The sequence below is a fragment of the Camelus dromedarius genome, chromosome 2 (assembly GCF_036321535.1).
Source record: "Camelus dromedarius isolate mCamDro1 chromosome 2, mCamDro1.pat, whole genome shotgun sequence".
Classification (NCBI taxonomy): Eukaryota; Metazoa; Chordata; class Mammalia; order Artiodactyla; family Camelidae; genus Camelus; species Camelus dromedarius.
Window position 1 is genome coordinate 100,676,480 of NC_087437.1, and position 17,928 is coordinate 100,694,407.

At 37.7% G+C, this 17,928-nt stretch overlaps 1 long non-coding RNA gene across 1 annotated transcript in view; it reads left to right on the plus strand.

The window, feature by feature from the left end:
* The first annotated feature begins 11,231 nt into the window (after window positions 1-11,231).
* LOC135318965 (uncharacterized) overlaps window positions 11,232-17,928 on the plus strand; it is a 44,545-nt gene continuing 37,848 nt past the window's right edge. Inside the window, exons 1-2 of the long non-coding RNA XR_010377450.1 lie at window positions 11,232-11,286; window positions 15,753-15,877. This is a non-coding gene — a long non-coding RNA (uncharacterized LOC135318965). The remainder of the gene's footprint in view (window positions 11,287-15,752; window positions 15,878-17,928) is intronic.

The following is a 17,928-nucleotide window of genomic DNA, read 5'->3' on the forward strand; positions in this document are numbered from 1 at the left end:
ACATCACAGCCCTCTTCAAATATAAGGCTTACTTTTGTCTTCAGTGTTTCTACTCTGCTGGTCAACAAGTGGTAAGAAACTTTGTTAGAGGTTTTACAAATAAAGTCCTTGTAGTTCTGTCATAGAAGGATATAGTAACCTGCTTATACAAATCTATTTTTAAAATAGCTTCACTGCATTGCAGAGCTATGTGCTGAATACTCAGCTGCTAGCAGAATTTGGGTCTCTAGTTCTCAAAATACTAATAGTAAATTAGTTAAAAAAAATGTGTAATGCTCATTGAAAAGCAGCTTTCCAGACCTTGGATTAGTTATGAGACAGGATGGAAGGTGGCAGGGCACAGCCACTCAAGGAATGACAGCAATTTAACACCAAAATGGTGGAAGATTCACCTCCTAGTTGGCCTTGAGGATTAAGAAGTTTGACTTCTAGTAGACCTTGGGCTTCATTATATGCTCATTGTAACAGCATGATAAGTAACATGCCCGCAGGCGCCATGACAGCCCCAAGGCTAACTGCAAAAGGCCAAAGATTGGGCAGTGGCCCAATCCCTGGGAATCCCAGCTCCTTCCCCAGGGCAGTTGGAATGATTCCACCTTTAGGCATGTGAAGGTACTAAGCCCATAAAAACTGGCAACACCTTGTCTAGTGGCCCTTTTCGCTCCCTCCTCTTTGGAGACAGCCTGCGCTCTGTCTATGGAATGTGTACCTACTTTTACTTTAACCTGAGCACCCAATTCCCACATCTATTTCCTTACCTTTCTCTTGCCTTACGCTGTATGCAATATCTCTCTAAATAAATCTCAACTGTGGCTCACTCTTGAATTCTTTCCTGTGCGAAGCCAAGGACCCATACTTGGCGGGGCATGTACCAGGGGCTCAACAAGCCTGGGACACAGCTCTTCTCATGCTCCACATTTGTTTTCCTGCATCAGTTAGAAGCTTTAGTTATATCTTCAATGGAATTTGTCAAAATGTGCTTAGTGACAAACATTAAATGGCACACAGTTCATCATTTGAAATTATGGTAATCAATATTTTTTAGGGCAAGAATGGCAGTTACATGGATGAAACTTCTCCCACCCCCAACCCTTTTTATTTGCAAAGAGTTGACATTATCTGAAGGAAGGGCTTCAGATTTCAGATGAGGGCTGAGGAGAAAAGCTCTAGCAAAAATGAATTGGAAGAGTGTTAGAAGTTGTGCTCAATGTTGTGCCGTGATGGTGTGCGGGTTGGTAAAAGAATTTACCAAGAACCAAAGACCACGAGGACTTAAGAACAAAGTGGAGGTTTAGTAGATACGCTGCTGCAGACAACAGCGGGCCACACAGACAAGAGGTGCCTGGTGAGCGCTGGGGAGGACGTTCAGGGCCTTTTATTTGGTGTGAGGGGCTGTGCACATGAGGAGTAGGGGGCTACATGATCAATTCATGCACAGCTGCCTGATTGATTGTAAGATCTCTCAGGAACCACTCTGAATAATAGGGTTTGTAACTTGATAAAGGCAGGATTCCAGGCCTTTTCCCCTAGAGTGTTGTGAGATGGGCTGTTTCCTGGGGCGATGAGTTTTGTTAGGGTAAACACACAACAAGAGAGGATTCTTTTATCTTGTAGTAATGCAGGCATGCGGAGTGTCCGGCAGTGAGGAGTGGGGGTTGAGGTGTCAATAGCCTCCTGGCACACAGAAAGCCCAGGGGTGGGAGTTTTATGACTCTAGAGAGTGCCAGACGGCTCCACGTGTAGGAATTTGGTAACATTGCATTTGATAGTTGTATTTCAATGAGAATAAATTTAAATCTATGTAGGATGGTCCAATTTGGCGTATGCCTGGTAACAATTCTGCAGATAGTTTCTTAAGAGACAGAGAAATGTTAATTTAAGGTAACAGATAAGGAAGAAATAAAAAGCCATGTGTAGGGTAAAAACAATCTTTACTGACTGTCCAGACAATTACATGAATGTAACTTTGCAAATGGAATTCCAGCTGCTACGTATCAAGAGTCACAGTCTGCCACCCCCCTGAGGATAGAGAGGCTCTTAGGCTAGATACACATATGAAAAAGTTTTATTTTTATATTCAGTGGTCTTTTAATTTCAAACTGTGTTATATTGGAGTTCATTATAATGGCATTTAAATATGTTATTATCTCCGTGTGTTTTGATGTCTCATTTATTATTAAATTTTATATGTTGATGCTAAGCCTTTGGAAGACTTCTTATCAGTGTATGACCTCTTCAGTAACAATAACATTAGATAAGGAATTACTTGGGGGATGGGAACTATTACAGACCATCTCAGTGCAGCTTTGTGACACTCATCTCATTTACTGTGACTTTAGTCTCTTGATACTGGAGTAGCTATGATTAATACCACACCATGGAAAAAAAATTTTTTTTTTTTGAAATAGTCAAAACATTAGTGACTTTGATCTGGAATACAAGGTTAATACCAGCCTAAAGTTTTTTAAAGTAAAATTAAGGTGAAAATCTGAGAGCAATGCCAAGCAACCAGTTTAAAAAATGACATCCATAAGGTGAATAAAAAATTCAGGAGCAGGTGAAATTGGTTGCACTTTGAATTGGTTTCAGATTGTAGTTTTCCCTTAATAAATGCATCAATTGCAGTCTTCATGAATGATTATCTTTAATCATCATCCATCTTTTGCATCAGTAACATATGGCATGGCAGGAAGCCTTTTTATACTTCCAATGATTATATTACATTGGTTTAAACTTTCAGTACGATTCTACGATTTTTTTCCTCCTTTAAATTATTCACCGTAAAGCAGAAACTTCTTTTTTCATTTGCTTTATCTTTTTACCACATGAGTACATGATTATTCAAGCAGCATTATTTACTTAAATTAAAAAGGGATAAATTGGGAATTCGAGATTTGCAGATACTGACTAATATATATAAAACTGATAAACAACAACTTCATACTGTATAGCACAGGGAATTATATTCAATATATTGTAGTAACTTATGGTGAAAAAGAATATGAAAATGAGTATACGTATGATCATGTATGACTGGAGCATTATGCTGTACACCAGACATTGGCACAACATTGTAAACTGACTATACTTCAATAAAAAATTAATACACAAAAAAAGTATAATATTCACATTGAAATTTCAACTCATTCCTTTCTAAATCTGTATTTTTTAGGTAGAAAAAAATGTCTAAGGATAAAAAAATGGCTTTATCTGAGGGTGTATTTTACTTGGTTTCCATCCCAAATTCAGACACTCCTAATATATAATGTCTTTATTGGTAATTAGTCATTTTTGTTTGATTATTCAATTCACTCATGTGACATATCAAATACTACATTCTTTGCAGATTATATGTAGATTAAATTTATCCTGATGCAGTTTATTGAAGTGATAACCTCTATTTTTAAGGAATAAGAAATTAAAAATAAATTTCATGTATTTGGCTTAGAATCTCATTTTATTTTCTTATGATAAAATTTTAATTTCGTATCACTTAGATGTGGAATTTAATTACTATATGAACTGAAACGTTGAAAAAAAACCTAATTATTTCAATGCCGGAGACAAACGAATCTGATTACTGCTGAATGAACTGCTGGGCTATTGACCATCATAATGGCTGACGGAATTGATTATATAGAAAATAGCCACTCTTTACCGAATGATTGAGTGATGAGAAAGCTCTCATTTGCCAGTCAGGCTTCATGGAATCATCCCTGAAAAGAAATCTTAGCTGGCTGTTTGCATGCCTATTAGAACAATGAGAAATAATTGCTAAGTAACTTCTGACTTAGACACATGTCACTTGTCACGTGAGCAAAGCTTAATAACACAGATTTTAAGCAGTGATCGTTTCAATGTTGGAGTGCTTTTTAAGAATTTCTGAGTTAAATGGTTATGACTTGCTTGTGTTTGCTGCTCTGAGGAACATTAAGTAGCATTTATGTAGGTTTCTTTTTAAGATACTGTAAGAAGTGTGTATGAGACAATAATGTATATATTGAGACATTACTATATCTAGTCTTCAGTGGATGAGATGGAAGTAGATGAACTTATTGTGTTTTCTCCTTTTAAAATTTTAAAAAAATTTTCACTTGACTATTAGATGTAGACACTTGAGGAGGAAAGGGAGAGACGCTTAACTTGTGGTAGGATGAACTATTTTGAAATAGTATTCAGATTTTCCCCTGAAATTTCCTTTTCCCTCTTTTTCTTCCACATCCTATTATTAGAGTTTTCTATGTTTATTGCCTAAGAAAAGAAAAGAATGCAGAGAAAAATTAATCTACTCCTGCCTAAGAAGGAACATGGGAGTTTTCATGACGGGTGAGAGAAAGAATTTCTATTCAAAGTCTAGATTAAAAACACTGTTGACTGTGGGATGGGGGAAGAGAAGAGAGATGTGAGGAGACTTTAAAGAAGGAATGGAGAGTTGATGCATCTGCAGGACCAGGGACCGCGTGTATGTGGGTATGCGTTTTTAGCAAGCGTTCGTTTCTACCCCCTACTATGCTCTCTTCTGGGTAATGGACCTGGAAGTCTATGGATACACTTCTCAGCATCCTTTACCAGCAATGTTCAGCTTTCAGCTTCACCATAAAGAAACTAGAAAAGAAAAAAACTAGAGTGAGACTTGAAAGGCAGAAGAAATGAAGCCGAAGCCAAATCATTGCTCCTTTATCTGCAGGAGGCAGATGTGTGGGCTTTGACAGATGGGAAGCTTCTTATGGCCTCTGGTTGCCGCCCTGTGAATCACTCTCCTGGGAGCTGTAAGCAGCTCTGATCACAGGTTTAGGTTACTTCCAGTTCCTGAAGTGCTCAACCCTGTGAAAGCCAGAAGTCAACTAGAGAGTTTAAGCCACGGTATTTTTTTCTTTTTTTCAGCTTCACTCCTGCAGCCTTTTCAGGAGTTTTAAAAATAACTAATCCACTGTATTTGTTTCTTTCTTGATTGAAATACCTGGAGTGTTTTCTGTTACACTCCAGGTATAATAGAACCTTTATACCCGGCTACACCTTGACTGACACACTTTACATGTATGTTCAATTTTCTCTTACAGTCTCTCTAATGTCAATGGACACATCTGCCCAAATAATTTTCCTAAACCAATTCTTTTATCTGATCAGTACTTCAAGATAAAGTCCAACAGAATCTGACTCAATTTTGACTTCCTGATTTATAACCTGCCAGGCCTCTGTCAGGTCCTTGTCCTCAGTAGGGTCTGCCGAATGGGTTTATCTACAGTCACCAAGTGGGTTGCACCTTCTTATCTGAATCATGCACATTTGTCTCCTCCTGATGGGAACTCTTTTTTCCAACCATGCACGGCCATTTCCATTTCAGGCTTCAGCTAAAACTCCCTTTTTCTTTTCAAGGTTTCCTTAGTTCACCCTCACTCAGAGTGATCTTACCTGCCTTTGAACTTTTAGCATCTGTATCACTCTTTTTTATATCTTCTGCTGGCTGTTTACTGTTATTTTTTATGTGCATGATTTAAAACTAAATCTAACTGCAAGCTTCCTGATAGGGAAATCATGCATCAGTTTATGCTGCAAGCCCTGGAGCAAAGCCTTCCTTTTTCAGGTCCACATCCCAAAGGTAGGCAGGAACCCTTCTATAGCATCTCTGACATTACCATCCAGCCTTCAGTGATGGAAAGCTAATTGCGTGATTGTACTGATGGAGCTGTTAGGAAATTCTTCCTTATGGTGTGCATAAATGCAGCTACCTGCAACTTCAAGATCTGCTTTCTTTAGCTACCCTGAATGGGTCTACGCATCTCTCTTGTGTTATGCTTTCTAAAATTTAACGTCATTTTTAAGGCCCCCACATGATCTCTATCAAACTTTTTTGATTATATTCCCTGAAAGAAATCTTTATGTGGTGACCAATTATGTGCACAAACACCAACACATATATGTGAAACAGATGCTTCAGAAAAAAAATTTACCTTTCCTATGTATATTATTTTATCTTTTTATCCAATGTATTCAATTTTTTTTTAATGTAAATGTTTACTTGATAGTTTGAATTCATCACCAACTAATGTTGCAAAACACTGATTTGGACCTCATTTCCATTCCAATCTTGTCTTACACAATATTCTTCCACGCTCTTCCTGTATCAGCAAAACTGGCCTTTCCTCTGTTTTATGAATGGGCCTAAGTGCTTCCTGTGTCAGGGACTTTATGCATATTCTCTTGAATACCATCATCTCTTAATCCTTGCTATTCTGACTTAGAGAACTCTGGATCTGGTTCAGTTTTTTCATTTTGTAGACGAGAAAATTGAGGCATAGAGAGACTAATTAAATGATCTATATGTATATATATACTAAATCAACATGTATTAGAATTTGATTATCTCTGTGTTGCTAAGCAAGGCCCTATGGGTAATAAGAAAATAGCTTCCCCTCCTCCCCTGGGAACACACCCACACACACAGACACACACACACCCCTCCCAGTTATTCTCATCCCTAATTTCTTCAAGTTTCTGCTCGGATGTCATCTTTGAAATAACACCTGTCCTGACCATTCTAAATATTGACGCTTCTCCCAACCCTGGACTTAGTATTTTCTTTGCTTTGCTCTACCTTTAATTTTTTCCACAGCAGATATCATGGTCTAACATGTTAAATTTGCTTATATATTATGTTCACTTTTTATTTCTGTATCCTTCTGCCAGGATATAATCTCCATGGAAGCAGGAATATTTGCTTTTATTAATGGAGAACAAACTCTCAGCTCTTGGAATGGAGGGAGTAGGTACTCAGTTAATCATTATTAAAGGAATGAATGAACGCAAACATCCACTTTGTCAAAAATCACAGCTAGTAATTAGATGGTTAGAATGAAAACCAGATCTGCTGACTCTTATTTCAAATTTTTTCCTTTGAATCCCACTGACACATTAGTTTTTAAGTGAAGATACATTCCTGTGTTTATTCAATAAGAGTCTTACTCAAATGATATCTCAGATATTGAATAAATATAAGTTTCTCCCTAATACAAGTGATACCCAAGATGAAATAAGTATAGGAAAATAGTAAACTAAAATATTTAAATAATATTTAAATAATGATTTAAATATCTTGATTATTTCATTGAAGCATTATTGACCTCTCTTTATATGTAAATATTATAATTTCTTGATTTTTTTTTACCTCACAGATTTATTCAGTTTTCTTTAGAGCTCTGATTTTTTTTAATGGAAGTATAGTTGATCTACAATGTTGTGTTAATTTCTGATGTACAGCATAGTGATCCAGTTATACATGTGTATGTATATATATATATATATATATATATTCCTTTTCAAATTCTTTTTTGTTATGGGCCGTTACAGTGTATTGAATATAGTTCCCTATGCTATGCAGTAGGACCTTATTGTTTATCTGTTTCTTATATAGTAGTTAATATCTACATATCCCATACCTCCAATTTATTCCTCCCCACTGCCTTTTCCCCCAGTAACTGTAAATTTGTTTTCTCTGTCTATGAGTATGTCTCTGTTTTGTAAATCAGTTCATTAATGCCTTTTTTTCATGTGTGTGATTCCACATATAAGTGATATCATATGGTATTTGTCTTTCCTCTTCTGGCTTACTTCTCTTAGTACACAAGTGGACCTGGAGAGCTCTGATTTATTACTCTGCTCTTCAAGCCTGCTCCTTGCTACAGGCCCAGGGGAGGGCTGATTATCTCCACTACACGCCCCTTCCCACCTTAAACTTTACTCTGAGCATGTGCTGCTGAACTGTGCACCTTCTCTAGGTGTCCATCTACTCTTCCTACAATGTTCAGAGTTGCTGATTCTGAGGTTAATTGGCAGATCACTGATGGAATGATCTTACTCACAGAAATTTCCACTCCTTTCTGCTAACACAAAGTATGTTCCTAAGGATACTTTCATTTATTTCTCTGATTATAAGTCTTACAAACACAAGAAACCACAATATTAAATTCTTATGCAATATGAGTTCCAAACCAAACCAAAACTTTACAAACCTCTTCCTCTTCCATCAGTGGTGCCACAGTGTCTTATGGATTATCCACACTTTTCCCTGAGTGCTCCAACATAGTTATGTGCCAGGTTTGATAGAGTTTATCTATAATGAATTTGTTTTTACATTTCTGTCCCTGTCTGTAAGGTACTGTTCTACTTGAACTTTTATTATTTCTAGCTTGGGCCAGTAATAGCCTCCCAAAGGCCAGATCCTCCAACCTACCCCATTTTCACTCCATCTTTTATCTTGCTTCCAGATTAGACAAACTGAAGCACCGTTCTGATCATATTACTCCCTGGATCCATATTGTTTACTCATTAAAATCAAACTAGAGTGATGATTCTTAAATTTTTCTCCCATTATACCGCCAACTGCTAAGGAAAGTGAAGAAAAATTCTTAAGGGAATGCAGTGGCTAGCTCCATACCTAAAGTGTCTGATATTTCTTTCATGTTTTACATTAAAATTGAAATAAAAATGTCATTATATTCCACTAATGTTTTAAATTCTTACCATTAAATGTCTTACCTTGATGCTTCAGGAATATGTTCCAGAAAGAATGTGAACATCTGGCAAATATCTATATATTTCTGTGGTTTCTCAAAAACTTCGGTTGAGAAGCTCAGCCTTCCGCAACACGATCCTAACTTATTTTCCCAGCCTCATCTCTCACCATCGCCTCCTGTAGTCCATACTCCAGCTGGTGGGTGGTTTGATTTTCCCTTTTCAATTCTTTTGTTCGTTCTGTGCTTCCTGTTAGCAATTTTTTCTCCCTAGTTATTCTCTCATCTCCTTAGTTTCATCTTCCATTTCCATTACTTTTAAATATATAAATACCTTTAGTTTCGTTAGATTCATAATGTCCTTGTTCCGTTTGTAAGCATTAAAGCTTTGTTAAGAGTTCGGTTTCTCTTCTCATCATATTTTTGAAAGTGAGCAGAGACTATGTTTCTCACATTTGATATTGGCTTAAATTGTGCTAGTCATGGAATAACTTGTATTATAAACTTCTTTCTAACCAGTTGCGTTTGTCACAACATCTGAGATATAAAAGTACCATTAGAATCTCATAATGTATTTTATTTTATAATTGAGCACAGGAACATGTTTTACTTTATAATTTGCCCTATCTCTATCAAGCTGTGGTTTGTTCTAGTTTATTACATAATTTTTAGTTTCTACTTCGAGGCTACAGATTGAGCCCAGGTGGAACATATACTTTCTGCCTGAGATTCCATTAAATTTATGATAAAGATAAGAAGCTTTTAAGCTTACAACCATGAAGAGGGTAGGGGGAAGGCTATCAGGATATTTCAACACATTTATTGCAAATAGAAATCAGATGAATGAGTTTATCTTGATGAGCCAAGCACAGGAAACTTACAATGTAAATATTTATGAAAAGTCCTACAGTGGAAGAGGGTTGCAGACTAAGAGATTGTAAGATAAATGAATGGCATGCGTCCTAAGTCAGCCATAACGAAATACTTCACTACTGATACAAAAATGATGGTGGCTAATCAGAATGGACACTTAAACATTAGAGAATGACACCATCAGTGTAAACTGACTAATTATAACTCCTGTGTGCCTGTAAGTGTGACCGTTTACTTCACTTACACTTGAGCACAGAATGGTTAGATGCTTGGCGTTTTACCCTGGCAGAAAAGGGGTAGGGGGAGACAAAAACGTAAAACAAGGGCAAAAGACACGCAGAAACTAGCAGAGACTTCTCTTCTATCGAAATGGAATAAGCTGAGTGGTAATAACTAGGGCAGGTAATACGACTCGTGTCTTTCCAGGAGACACTGGTTCTGTGTTGATGGTCTAACTCGAGAATCACCCCAAGGGTGAAATAAAGATATTTCAGACAATAGACGATAAGTTAGAAAAGAGCGTAATTAAGAACTTCAAAACAATCGAAAAGATATTACATCTCTAACATGAGAACTGTGTGTAAATACACACATAAAAGGCTTTAAATTAGGTGGAGAAAATGTATCATAGGGAGAATAAAAAAGGTCTATAAAACATGAGGAAGAAGATAAAAGATGTCGAGTATCAATTCAAGAGTTTCAAAAACCAGAGGAAACCAAGGCAAGTGATAATACATTAAATATATTGTATTTGAGAATCTTCTTGTCTTGGGAATTCCGTCTTATATAGAAATAGTGGTCTTAAGATTTTTACTCCAGCTTTTTAATTTCAGGCAAGTTAATGAGTGTTTTACGATCTCCCTTTACTGAGCAGTAAATTGAGAATATTGAATTAGAGATGGTGATGGCACTTTTTGTATAGGTTTAATACAATACAATTTTTATTCTGGTTTTAAAAGTGTTTTGTTTTTCTTAATGAGAATCCCCATGGTGTCTTAATTTTCACCCTTAATTTCACCTTAATTTTCTATTTTTCTTATTCTTATCCAGTAGTCAGTTTTAAGATTTTTTTTTTAGTACTAAATGTGTGGAGATTTCCTGTTAATACCCAAAGAACTGGAAGGTAGATATTTGAATATTTTTGTAGTTTGTAGATGTCTGACCTGTGTTTGAAATACATTATCATAACAATAAAAACATGTCAATACTGAAAAACAGATAAGAGGTGAAGCCAACAGCTACATTTCCAACACCATTGTCTATTTCCATTTATCGCAATTTTTTTGCTTATGTCTGTGTTTGTAAGTATGTAAGAAAGTTTGTCATCCAGGGCTAGGGGCACTAATGAAATTACCGTGAAGCTGTCTTTGAAAAATGAGAGGAATCCACATTTGGTTTCCATAATGAAATCTATATTTGCTTGGTCATGGTCCAAATCAGTTTGAAATAGTATACATCTAATTGAGGCAGATGAAGTTGTCCAAAACTTAATAAGGATAAAAAAAAAAAAGAAGGAAAATTTAAGGAGAAAATTTCCAATTACAGATGAGTAACTGTTGATTACTCAGGCCCAAGAATTAATACTGATTAATGTTACATAATTCAGCAGATCTTGCCAGGATAAAGAGGTATTTGTGAGCTCAGTATCATAAGAGGCACAGAGCTGCTTTGCAACTTGCATTTTATGTCTGCTCTCCTCTCCCTGGTCTGTACTCTTGGGGTGAAACTTCACTGCAGTTAAGCAGACCTTCCCATTCTAGGGAGATTATTCTCTACAACTTCTGGGTTTTCATCCTTGTCAATCACCCGAAATAATGCCTAACAGTTTTTTTTTTTTTTTAACCCTTTCAGGATTCTGCCACATATTCCTTTACCTGAATATTTCCTAGATCTGCTCTTCACAGTAAGTTCCTAAATAGTGCCCTAAACACTGAATATTTATGTTTTGTCTGGATTTTTAACTGTACATGGAGACTGAGTGTGTTTGTTACCTACACCATCATCATGACGTAGGATTTGAGGGGGCAGTAGGCAATGTCTACAATGAATAACAGTGTACATGAGAGCCTATTTTTGTTCTGGTTTATTTAGAATGTGCTCTTTTGCTCAGCTTTGAAAGGGCCTTAAAGCAATTAATGATATCTTTTAAAAGGGTGGTTTAAAAAAACTCACTAAAAAGAGTGCAAGGTGTAGTGTGAAGCTCTAAAGAAATATTTATTGCTCTTTATAAGTGTTTAGCTCACTTATGGATTCCATAGTTTTTAGGCAAGTAGGACCAGTCATAAAAATGAACATGAGAGATCAGCTAGGGTCTAAAAGAACGATCAGAAAGAGGAATGTAACATTTTAATTGGAAAAGGTGGAGCTTAATGTTAGTATCAGTGCTCACGGCCATCAGCTACATCACTTTAACATTTGAAGGGGCTTGTGAACATTTTTGCTGATAGAAAATCTTTTTGTAGGTCTTTGCTGAGAAGCAAGATAGAACTATTTAGTGCAGGGAGGGACAAGTTTAGTAAATGGGATACTATAAAACTTAAAGTAAGAATTGGAACTGAAAGTGATGGTATTAATTTCCTTGGCATAAATTTCTGCTTTCTCATCCTGAAGTTTTATTTTGGCATAAAGAGAGCAATAACACTAAGCCCTCCACTGGAATCCAAACTGAAGATAGATGATTTTGTCTTTAAAAATTTCATTATAAAGGACTAAGTATGGAATAGATGAAAAAGTATTTTAATTTAATGATAAAAGTGTCCCTTTTGGGTCAGAGAACCCAGGTTGGAGACAGAGTTGCATTTGTTTGTAGCCTTTTCTTTTATAAAACAGAAATAATAAGATTTACTTCAATGGATGGTTGTAAGAATGAAAAAAATTATGAGAAAGTGTGACATTTTTTAAGCTATCAGATTTTATACAAAAATCAGATATTAAAATAATAGAGACTGACATTTTGTAAATTTAAAAATGAAATAATTTCAAAGTATAAATATCCTAGTCTCTCATTGGAGGCGCTGTGAAATTAGGGGAAGATTATAGGCCTTGATGTTAAAACAGTCTGAGTTTGACTCCTGATTTGAACACAAGTTAGCTAAAGGAATCAATGAGTTTATTTAATGTCTTTTCTGGTTATCTATTGCTGTGTAAACTACTCAGAAACCAAGTGGCTTAAAACAACAACTGTTTTATTATATCTCATGATTTTGTGGGTCAGGAATTTGGGCACAGATGGTGCTTCCTCAGCTCCACGTAGCACTGACTGTCTCTCACGGATGTTCAGGTGGTGGATGGGCTGCTGTGGGAGGGCAGGATGGCTTCCTGTGCATATCTGGTGCCATACTGGAGAGGACTAGGAGGCTGGGGTCTCAGCTCGTCCTGTGGAAGACCATACCAGCGTCTGACATCTTCATCATGTCAGGCTCAGGGGAGCTGAACTCACTACATGGAAGCTAGCTTTTCCTATAGTGAACATCCCAGTGGACCCAGGCAGGAGCCATACGGCTTCTTGTGACTTAAACTCAGAAGTTCCAGACCATCCCTTTTGTCACATTCTTTTCTTTGTGGGAGACATAATGTCTAATCCAAATCCAAGAGGAAGGGGAATAGACTCCAACTCTTAATCTGTCATCGTAGCTCTCAGCCTCAGCTTTCCCCAAAGAGTTGTTGTGAAGGTCCGGTGAGACTGTCTTTAACTGCCTCTCATAGAAACTTACCAAGAAAATTCCCTTCTCTTTTCTTCTTCATGCATCTGGAGATTATATTCCCCATGTCACTAGGATACCTGGGAACCACTGAAGTAAGCACAACAAGCATTCAAACAGCAAAGTCCTGCTGTACAGAACAGGGACATGCATTCAATACCTTGCAATAACTAATAATGGAAAAGAAAATGAAAAGGGATACATGTGTATATATGTATAACTGAATCACTATGCTGTATGCCGAAAATTAACACAACACTGTAAACTGACTGTACTTCAGTAAAAATAAAATAAAAGGCACTCTTATTTAAAAAAACAGTGAAAGTGAATTTATGTACTTTAATCACAGAAAATACCTAAGGCTCAGACCAGGTACAATCTTTAACTTATTATAGGCCAATTCTCAGAGTTACTTGTTTTTGCAGCATATAGCAGATTAGAAAGAAAAAAATTAAAAGAAAGCTGGACTTCTAAAAAGAGACACAAGTAAGGAACTTTGAAGCCAAGGGGAAGAAAAAGTATAAAATACAGGCCACTGCGACTCTAGCATTCTGGGACTTTTTGATGGAATAATAGTCTGTCAGGATCTCAGTGACTCTTGTTTTATAGTCTAAGTTGCCAATTACTGTTTCTTATGACTTCAGTAACACAAATTTAAATTTTGTTTCGTGTCACCTGAAAGTATAATAGAATGTATAATCTCTTTTAGAGAGATTCTAAACCTTGATAGTTAACATTAAATGTGTATCACGTGTGAAGTGTAAGTTTCAAGATTTCCTGCTCACGGAGTTTTTCTTTCCCTAATGGTGCTATATAACTGATGTGTTTCAGTATGATGTTATGCCATGATATGAGAAATATCTGTCGTTTTTTTGGCTGACCAGCAGCTAAACCTTGTTTTGAAGTTTTTGGAGTTATTTACCTTGAATCCGGTGGGATTCAGAGAGTACCTTCCCATGAGAAATTGGAAAGGGCAATATTCCCTTTCGCAGCCTTCTGGGCAACAAGTGGTGTAGCTGTGATGTTGGCTTAACTAGTCATAGTTGCTTCACCTGCGGAACCATGATCCTGTGCTGCAAAGAGCCAGGCAGGGCAGCAGAGGTGGGGCGGCAGCAGCCTCCAGTTCTCACGGCCCGCTGGCCTACAGCAAGCTTCAGTGTACACATCAGACCTGTTTTGTTGCAGGATTTTACTGTAATCCCGCCTGACACCTGCCTTATTATTTGTGCCTTTTTCCAAGCCAGGTTCTCTAGGGTTTCCTGCAATTCTGTGACTTATTGATAATCATTTCACTGTATCTCTTTGTTTAATCAGAGTTGGATTCTATTGCTTGAATTAAGAATGCTGATCATTACAGAACTTACTATCAAAGTGCTTGGCAGACCACAGACCCATAGGGAAATGGTAGCAGTGGTTCTGGATTCTGGCTCTACATTAGAATCCCCTAGAGTGTTTGGAAAATACCAATACCCAAGCCAGCCCAGATCAATCACATTGATCAATGTCCAGGGATAGGACCCAGGTATTGATACTTGGAAAAATATTTAGGTGATTCTAATGTGAGGATTAATATAGAGAAAGAAATTCAGTGACTTATGGAGATGGGGATGTTGAAATGGATTAATTATATGTAACTTGTTCACCTATTCCCAAGTTATATCTCCTAAGAAAGCCCAGGATATACTTCTTTAATCAAGGCTTTGGGTGACTACAAGCATTCTTGAAAACCACTTTTGTAGTTGTTCTCTGTAAGCCAAAAGTGTAGTGGAAACATTGCCACTGAAATGGGATCTCTGACTTTGATGGAATTAACAGGGTCCAAGTTAGTAGTTTTCAACTAGTGCATCTAACTTCCAGGCTCGAAGGAGGATGCAGTTATTGTGATAGTCTGCAGGGCCTCCCTGATGATAACAGTGAGCCGTCCAGCTGGGATTGTTGCTATTGCCAAATGAGTCATGGGCTCCTTAGACTAAAACGGATGAGAAACCTACAGAGTCCCTATTTGATTTGTACAACTGGAAAATTCCAAGTCTCGTGAACAAAAGTCTGACTTGATTCATCTTTTGACAGTCCTAGATCTATGTCCAATTTCCAGCCCTAAGTTCATTTGCACACCCAGAGACCTTGGATGAAAAATAGTACCTCTGAGGGTAGAACCTCGATAACGTAGTAGTTCCAACAGGGTCTATGACTCCTAGCCTTCTTCAGCAGTCCTTGGTTAGTTACCAGGTAGCTCAAAGGTCCTTGGCTGGCACAGGGCAAAGGCTGTACAAAGGTTTCAAAAGGTTTTTGTTGTTGTTGTTACTAGATCTGTGTTAATTCTAATTCCTGGGGACCCAGGATACCCTGAGAGTCAGAACACAAATGGAGTCTTGGTTCATCTGCCATATACCAGGCCCTGTGGGACCTTGACACCACCCTGTGGACAATTTTTCCACACTCGGGTGTGTAGAAGTAAAGGATATGCTAAGCAACAGGAGAATCCACACTTCTACATCCTGCCCTAGAGGGCAAGAGCGATTATGCTAAAAAGAGCTACGAGAAAACCTCTGGGGCTCCCTCTCCTCAGTCAATAGTACGTCTAAGGGAAATACAAGTATCAGTGCCATTTTGAGTCTTGAAAGAAACAGGGATAACGAGCTCTTCCCATTTCCTTTTACTCTGCCAGCTTGCCTGTTGCGTACAGAGGTTGGATATGCCCGTGGAGAATGATGGTGCATTGCTGGAAGCTTCATCTGATGGTTACTCCTATAGCAGCTGCAGTTTCCAGATGCGGTCTCTTGATGGGAACAAGTAAGTGGAAAACCTAGTCCTGGTACACGGCCATCGGTCTGGCTAACCTTTTATTCTCTGCCCCTAAAGCAGACAATATCAGATGCAGTCTGCTTTCACCTTGAAAGTACACATGCGTAGCAGAGGGTAAAGGCAAGTCTCAGAAACTGAAAGGGACTTACAAGCTCTGTGTTAACAGTATTAGGGCCACAGCAAGCCCTGAGAAACAAACTGTGCAAGTGGTTTGGATGTGTCTGTTTTGCTACAGTGCCACCCTCCCCTCCCTGAGTTGCTAGAAAAAGCGGGCCTAGTGTGATGGAAGGGTCCTCTTGCAGTCTGGTAGCTGACTTCAGGGTGTGCTTTGCGGGAAAATGAAAAAGAAAATCTTCCCACTGGACAGAACCCGGAGCAGAACACCACGTTGTCCATATGCTCTGGACAGAGAAATGGCCCAAACTGAGTAGCTATATTGCTTCCTGGGCCATGGCTAACAGTTTGGTGGTGAAGTTAAGGAAGTCAGAAGAAAAATGAAAAAGAAGCAAAATGTATAATGAATATGTGTTTGGTTGTTAAGACTATTTGATTCCACATGAAAGCTCATCAGAAGGGCCCTAGTGGAGGAAACTATAGATAAATGTGTGGGAAATATAACCCTCAAGTAGAAATACAATTACAGATTGATTATTTTAGATGCTACTACTGTATACAATAGATGGTTATTCTGCACTGGGATTTACTTGCTCTGCTTTTCGTGTATTTGCCAAACCTTGAACTTACTGATTTCTTTTTACAGCATCTTGAATTTGCACACAATCTCTCTCCTAACCAAGATCTCGAGTTTACTAGGCAGTTGCCCATCAGATTCATGGATTTTACCAAATACTCCATGATCTACTTAGCTGTTGACCTTTCAAAATGGGGGAATGGTTAAATAATTATCATGTCTGCTGGGAGATCACCATCACATATTTAGAATATTGTCCGCTAGGATGCACTGATACTCTGAGCCAGCAACGAATACAGGGTGTTGTAGCTCTCATGAATTGAGGAACTCGTGGACGGAACTGGGAGTTGCATGTTCTCAACAGCACTTATTATGGCCGGAAGCATTTCCTTTCCTGTCCCTAAAACACTATGCTCTGCTAGTGCAGAGGTATTTTTACTCAAGGGAGAAGTGTTTCTACCAAGGGACACAGCAAGTTCTATGTTGAATTAGAAGGTAAAACTTCTGCTGATCCATTTTGCACTCCTCACGCTGCTGAATTATCAGTCAAAGAGGAGGGCTATGATGCTGGCCCTAATGATTGAGCTTGACAGTCAAGGGTAGTTACATAGCTGATATACATTAAAGGATGGGACGTCTCTGACTAGAAGTCACCTGGTATCTTGGCTGCTCCCTAGTACTGCCGTGGCAAGTAGTCTAATTTAATGCTATTCCAACAGGGCTCTTTATAAATTAGAACTTGGTCACTTCACTAACCAGCTAGCTGATGAGAAAAAATTATAAGAAGGGAGAAAAAGGAAGAGAGTCATAAGAATAAAAACACCTTTATGAATAGCTATAGAGACAAGATTATAGTCTCTCCCATATTTTCCTCTTTGCCATATCAGTGTGTGTGTGTATATCTGTATTTCCTCTTATTTCCTTTTTTCCCTGTCACTTTTTTATATCAAGTAGTTTGGTGATTGCAAAATCTATACAGTTTAGTATATACATCACAGAATATTAAAATTGGATCATGGCAGACCTATAGTTGTAAGAGATCCAGGACTTAAAGCAGAATGTTGATTAAAATTTGGATCATCCCACCTTAAATAAGGACTGCAGATGTTTTCAGCACACAGGTGATAGTTACAGCATTAATTATGTAGCAGCAGTTTTTAAACCTTACAAATTTGAAGAAGGTTGTAAGTATTGTGCAGTCTAAGGAATGAATTATATTAATTATTTGTTTTTTTCTCCCTGTGTATCATCTCAGTCCTCCTTCTTATATTTGGGATTTACCCACCTCATGAGTCATGGTAGAAGGCAGGGCATCACTTTCTCCTTTTATAGAATCTGAGAATCAGAT